This window comes from Littorina saxatilis, linkage group LG2 (genome assembly GCF_037325665.1).
Source record: "Littorina saxatilis isolate snail1 linkage group LG2, US_GU_Lsax_2.0, whole genome shotgun sequence".
In the NCBI taxonomy this organism is placed as follows: Eukaryota; Metazoa; Mollusca; class Gastropoda; order Littorinimorpha; family Littorinidae; genus Littorina; species Littorina saxatilis.
In genome coordinates, this window is record NC_090246.1 from 16,811,807 (window position 1) to 16,819,479 (window position 7,673).

Here is a 7,673-nt window from a genome sequence, read left to right on the forward strand (position 1 = left end):
GGAGAGGGGAGGGGGAGGGAGGGACATTCACAGCTTACACCTGCTCACTGACAAACCCTGTACCCCGACTGATCAAGGTGCTTTCGCTACTTTAAGGGAAAAGGAGAGAAAGACAGGTCGAGAAGAGAAAGCGGATTGTGGGGAGAATCCACAACCATCCAGGTGATCCGCCACTGTTAAGAAACAGGAGAGAAACACTTAGAAATGAGAGGAGAAAAGAAAAAGAGGAGAAGGGAAAAAAGGCTGAGGGAAAACCAAACGGATCAAGGTGCTTCCCACTTTTAGAGGACACTAAACTAAGCTGTTAAATTGTGTTTGACCAAGCTGCTAATATTTGCATGTGTATGCCAATCTCAACAATATGAGTACAGCTGGGATCGCAAGGACCTAAGCTTTTGGCTGATGCCTTCTTTGGTATGTCTGCTAATCATTCAAATCTTCTTTCTTGAATTATTTTAAATGAATCAGGTACATCTCCTTCCTGGCTGTTTCAATCGTGGATTTCTTTTTCATTGAGAGAGTTTCATGGTACTTTTTTGCAACTGTTCGCGGAGTTTAACCTGTAAATATTTCTTTAAATAGATATATTACCCGGGATGCAACCAAATCAAAGCCGCCATTTGCTTTCCGTATATTGAAAATACCTTGGTCCATTATCAGTTACGCAAGGAACCTTTTGCAAGGATGCAATCTGCCTTGCCAGTTCCTCATTGCTAAAATCAAAATGTATTTGGCAAAATGAAATGCATCATGAGTTAGCCAACTTCATTGGTTATATCAGTCACATGTATGTCTCTGGTTATATATACTGAGAAATACCCCAGGAGTGTGATATCAGAACAAAGCTCCAACATCAAGATAAAAAGTCCAGAAATCATGATATATTGTGACAGGGGAGGCTACCGCTCCTTTCACAGCAGACTCTGCACCCGAGTTGTTGGCCTTTAAGTCAACGCCTTTGGATTGTGGAATTCTGTTTGTGATGGGGTCTGGTGGTTTCCGATTGTCTGTATGTTCATGGAAACCTTCGGGTTTGCATAACAGTTTTTATAGGGCTAAGAAATTAGCCCTAACATTTTCAATCCTGTTTGATTGCACTTCGCCTCCCGAGGTGATCGTAGTGTTTCGGCACTCGGTTACATCTGGCGCTTGCGAGCAGGGATGGGACTCGGCATGATATGTTCAGGTAATGGCATAATATGACCACTGAACATTTTCGTGCTGTTTCCATTCTGCGAACTTGGGATGGACAGTGGTCCCCCGGTTCGGAACTTCGGGACGGAGTTCATTCAAACGGGGGCGATTGTGACAGGGGAGGCTACCGCTCCTTTCACAGCAGACTCTGCACCCGAGTTGTTGGCCTTTAAGTCAACACCTCTGGATTGTGGAATTCTGTTTGTGATGGGGTCTGGTGGTTTCCGATTGTCCGTATGTTCATGGAAACCTTCGGGTTTGCATAACAGTTTTTATAGGGCTAAGAAATTAGCCCTAACATTTTCAATCCTGTTTGATTGCACTTCGCCTCCCGAGGTGATCGTAGTGTTTCGGCACTCGGTTACATCTGGCGCTTGCGAGCAGGGATGGGACTCGGCATGATATGTTCAGGTAATGGCATAATATGACCACTGAACATTTTCGTGCTGTTCCCATTCTGCGAACTTGGGATGGACAGTGGTCCCCCGGTTCGGAACTTCGGGACGAAGTTCATTCAAACGGGGGCGATTGTGACAGGGGAGGCTACCGCTCCTTTCACAGCAGACTCTGCACCCGAGTTGTTGGCCTTTAAGTCAACACCTTTGGATTATGGAATTCTGTTTGTGATGGGGTTTGGTGGTTTCCGATTGTCTGTATGTTCATGGAAACCTTCGGGTTTGCATAACAGTTTTTATAGGGCTAAGAAATTGGCCCTAACACTTTCAATCCTGTTTGATTGCACTTCGCCTCCCGAGGTGATCGTAGTGTTTCGGCACTCGGTTACATCTAAAGGACCGAAAATCAGCAACTGTCGATACAAAATATTTAACAATTTAATTATAACAGAAGAAAGAGAAGAGAGATTAAGAAACGACAGAGAGAAAATATAACGGAGATGAAACGTGGACAATGAAAACCACGGGTCTCAAAGTGTAAATGGAAGAGGTGCGAACGGAGGCTACTGCTAAATACAGGTGAACATTACGGGTGGTGAGGGAGGGAGGGGGGGGGCTTGTAAGGTAAACCGGAAAGAGAGGAACGAGAGATGCCGAGAAAGCTGAAAAGACAGGCAGTGTCTCAGGGAAAGGCATTTCGCTCTTACCACCACCATCCGCCCTACCCACTCGTCCTAAGACTAAAGAGGAGAGCAGAGAAGTTGGCTATGAAGAACCCCGCTGCACAATCCTTCTTGCAAAAAACTGTTGGGCTCACCATCTCAGATCTAGCTTAGGCCACACAAAAAATAGTCTGTTTACGGTAACCCGACCGACCCTATTTTTTTCGCGCGACCCTAGACTTTTTTTGGCATTTGGGAAAAAAAAAAGAAAAAAAAATCTGGGTTTTTTGCAAAATAACGTAAAAATATGGTTTTTTGGAGAAAAAAAAAAAATCCCGACCTACGGACCCATTTTTTGGGCCTATGTTACCGTAAACAGACCTATTCTTTTTTGTTGGCCTTAGCCTCTACATGGGATAAGGCCATCCCTCCGCTTGGACAAATACCAAAAATCAACACCCCGGCTGTTTCCTGTTCATCGTGAACATTTGTTGACAGAATACAGAATCTTTACGAAGCCGTAATGTCATAAAAAAAAAGCCACTGGTGTCCGTTGTTAAATCAATTCATCGAAACATTCCCACAGTCTAGTGTGTTGTACTTTGGCTCCGTGTGTTGGGGTGGCAACATCAACAAGCAAGACAGGGATAGATTAGATAAATTCATCAGGAAAGCAAGTGGGGTGGTTGGGAGGAAGCAGGACAATTTCACATCAACACATGAACGACGACTGACTGACAAGGTACAGAAGATTTTGGCTGACGACTCGCACCCACTCAGACCGGAATTTGACAGTAGACGGACAGACAGGAGCAACAGATTCAGACAACCAACCGCAAGATCCACACGCTACAGAAATTCGTTCATTCCATCTGCAATTCACATCTTCAATTCTCAGGTGGGGCGGTAGATGCTGGTGTTGTCGCTCTGATGCACGGGGTCAGTGTTCTGTATTGTTTCAGTATTGTTGATTTTGTTTTGCATTCTACTCTCTTAGACAATAATGTGATAACCGGCAAGGTGCTGACTTTCTTTTGTGCATTGTTGATGGTGAATGCATGTTAATTTATTTTTAATATACTTTCTTATGTGATAACCAATGTACTATATTTTCTCAGGACAAAGAACAAATGTTTATTTTGAATGTTTTATGTATGTTATTATTACGGACACAAACGCTCAGCAATGTAATTTCTCTTTTAGAGATTAATAAAGTTATTGTATTGTATTGTATTGTATTGCACACAGAACATTCAGGCTCTTGGGTTTTGGTAAGTGTCGAAATGGAGGTCAGGGATGAGGTGCACGAAAAAGTTACTAGCCCAACGGGAGCCAGCCTCTGGGTCTGATTGGTGGAAACTGAGGTGTGTGTGCGTGTGTTATTTTAACCAATCCGGCTCCGCGCCTGGCTCCTGGTAACTGTCTTGTGCACCTCACCCACGGTCTCGTCGCATGTAAGAGCCTGGCCAGAACGGAGGTGGTGGGTCGAATTGTTTACACGAGAAGGAGTGTGCTTTTAGAGTATTGTGGAGGAGGTGGTGAGTCGAATTGTTTACACGAGAAGGAGTGTGCTTTTAGAGTATTGTGGAGGAGGTGGTGAGTCGAATTGTTTACACGAGAAGGAGTGTGCTTTTAGAGTATTGTGGAGGAGGTGGTGAGTCGAATTGTTTACACTAGAAGGAGTGTGCTTTTAGAGTATTGTGGAGGAGGTGGTGAGTCGAATTGTTTACACGAGAAGGGGTGTGCTTTTAGAGTACTGGGGAGGAGGTGGGACTGAACGAGGACCACAGACAACTGCTAGGTATCCAGGTTTCCCAATTGCTTCGTTTCCGGCCGATTTATGTGGAGCACGTGATGCGCACAAAAAATATTGGCGGTCTAGAAGTGTCGTCTGCGCAATGATCGCGGCGGCTTTCTTGACCGCCAATACAAGGACGACCACGCACGTTGTGAGACGTCATTCGTTAGACCTCAATAGGTGAAGATTTTGGAGGGGACTGAGGAGACGATGAAACGTCTCAACACGGATCTGCTATTCACACCATTGGCTGCGTAGTGTCGTGACTGAGAAAATGTTAGGGGTAATGGCGGGGGAGGGGTAGAAGAAGGGGCTTGGGTTGGGGGGGGGGGGGGGCGAGATAGAGGGGGGGTGAAAGAGAGAGAGAGAGAAATAGAGAGAGTTATAGAGAGAGCGAAAAAATGGGTAGAGCCGTACTGTATGGCAGCTTGCTTCCCCCAGTGAGAAAGCAGCCAGAATTTCCATAAGGGTAACCTCACAGGACTATATATCAAAGCTTATCCTTATCCTTAGAGAGAGAGAGAGAGAGAGAGAGAGAGAGAGAGAGAGAGAGAGAGAGAGAGAGAGACGAGAGAGAGAGAGAGAGACTCGAGAGAGAGAGCGAGAGAGACTCGAGAGAGAGAGAGAGAGACGAGAGAGAGAGAGAGAGAGAGAGAGAGAGAAAGAGAGACTCGAGAGAGAGAGAGAGAGAGACTCGAGAGAGAGAGAGAGACTCGAGAGAGAGAGAGAGAGAGAGAGAGAGACGAGAGAGAGACGAGAGAGAGAGAGAGAGAGAGAGTGAGAGAGAGTGAGAGAGAGAGTGAGAGAGAGAGTGAGAGAGAGTGAGTGAGAGAGAGAGCGAGAGAGAGAGAGTGAGAGAGTGAGAGAGAGAGAGAGTGAGAGAGAGAGTGAGAGAGAGAGGGGAAAAAAGCAAGTTAAAAAAAAGTCAATCAAATTTTAGTCTGAAGAATGACAAAGACAGTTGCTGGTAGAATGTGAAATCATCCTTAACTGGTACATTGTATTGCTCTTCTACTAGTTCGGTTGCCGTCGAGAGGTCTGAGTCATGGTGTAACATTAGAGTAATCAAAGTGCAGGTGTGTGGATTCATTTGGACCATAATTCGGTGAAGCTCGATCGCTTCAAGATCCTCATCAGAGGCTGCAATTCCTATGGCGGCGTACCAGCACCAGAAGTGAGAATCGCCGTGACAAAGATCACACGCATCATTGTTTTTCTTCTACTGTTGCTTCTGCTAATTACAAAGATTAATTACAAGATTAATTACAAAAGACGACGACCAACACAAGAGGCTTTGACTGTCGGAGATAAAAATGGTATGCTATTTTTTGTAAAGTTTTATTTTTTTAATACACTTAGAGAAATCAACATCAACAGTTATCCGCCTTTTTTTAATTTTTTTTAATCACAATCGATGATTATTATAAGCTGAGGTCGTAGTGTCCTTTGTTGTTAACATTTCGGCAGACTTTCTAGATGGCATACTACCAAAATGCCAATCAGTCATTTAGCGGTGACCTTGTAATATTCAGTGATGATAGGCAAACCTCACTGTGACCTTTGCAGCGTCAATTCTGCGGCGCTTGAGAGTTGTAATTTAGATGTCCGTCGATTTGGAAAAATATCACTTCGAGCTCCTTGCCAACAATTACTCATGTTCCTCGTGCCAGGCCGTTTGTACATGCATTGCCATAACCCCCCCGAAAGCGGCGTATGGCTGCCTAAATGGCAGGGTAAAAACGGTCATATTCGTAAAAGCCGTGGGAGTTTCAGCCCATGAAGAAAGAAGAAGAAGAGGTATCGCCATAGGATCAGCCAGATCAACAGCAGACAAGTTCTAATTCTTAGCCTATCATCAAATCGTATTACAGTATCTGCACTGAGAGATGTGCATGTTTTCATTACCATGAGCACGTGCAGAGAGGCAGAACACTGCACTGTGTACGCTAAAACAGTGGCCTGTGCTCGGAGCAGAAGGGTCTCTTGTGTTTGCATGCACCTTGCATCAAAGATGACGCCATCAAATTAAATGAAAGCAGACACGGGCAGGTACAGACACATATACAAACGAACCTTTGATGTGTTTGAAGTCGACATCTGCAGCCCCGAAACCCTGTCTCGTTACTCTAGCTGTGTTTATACACACACACACACACACACACACACACACACACACACACACACACACACACACACACACACTGACACACACACACACACATACACACACACACACACACACATACACACACACACACACACATACACACACACACACACACACACACACACACACACACACACACAATCTGCCATGCGGGGATATAGCTACTGCTGTTTGCAAAGTGCAGCTTCAGTATGGCACTTCGTAGGAGGGCCTACTCAATAAGTTTATATACTGGACTGTATGATGTCGAGCTCACAGACTTCTGACACATGGAATAAATATATTTTTATCATGCTGATAACTAGCTTGTTTTCTTCCAAAGAAGTTTCATTTTGTGTTTGGTAGTCCTTCTCTCTTTAGTTAACCGTTAGGCCTAATTAGAGCAAATTAGCTGTGATAAACATTCAGCAAAAATTGAATACAAAAACATTCACAACTAGTCCATATTATGAGCCGGTCCATATTTGGTAACCTTCCCCTATGAAGCATGTGGCCAAGCTACTTCGTTTTTGAGCCGTTGGAAGCTGACGCTGAGACAAAACGGACGTCCCTGTTGGTCACATTAAATATCACGTCATTGATGGCTAAAATAATTATTACGTTACTGACGACCGAGGTCGTTTGTATTACGACATTGATACCGGAAGTTTTGTACCCGACATATTTTAAAGAACATAAACAATCAGGGCTTCTTCTAAGTCGGTACTGTCATTTGATGGCTTATTTGCAAAATAAACGGCGGGTTTTTTTGTTTAAATTAAACGTTATGATAATGGTGTCATGGTTGCATAAAAGTCGCCCGGGATGGCAACTCTTACCGCTTTTGATCAAGAGATACTGACTTGGCAGACCCCTTTGAACTCAAGACTTGCGTTTATCTCAATTTAGGAACTGTTGAAATTTGCATTTGCCGCTTATATTACCGCAATATCAAATGTGAGCGTAGACAAAAATCCTGTGCGAGTCATTCTCAAATAGGCGTACAATTACCAGACTTTACTCACACTGACACTTCCTTTCATGGCTACAAGCTTTTCCATTGACCCTCGTACCTTTCGTCGCCGCGCTGACCGGAAAGTTTGATGTCGCTGGGAATTTGAATTTCAAATTCGATGATGTTCTCAGGGAATTAGATGAAGAGTGTCTACTTTTTGTACACCCCCCCCCCCCTCCCTATTTCTTCCCACCCACCCCTCTTTCCCCAAAACCCTCTTCAGACCCTCCTCCCACTCTCTCAAGATTCCGGGTCTGGTTACAAGTGCAAAGCAAAGTTGTGGGACGGGGGAAAAATATACAGGAGCGTGTGAAGGGGCGAAATGAGGCCAAGATACATAGACATCCTCAGATGTGAGATGTTTCACAGTCCCTGCCTTCAAAGCGTCAACATTCCGTGGCGTCGAGCGGCCGCTGCTGTTGCTGTGGTGAGTGTGGTGGGGAGAGAGAGACTGAGTGAGACT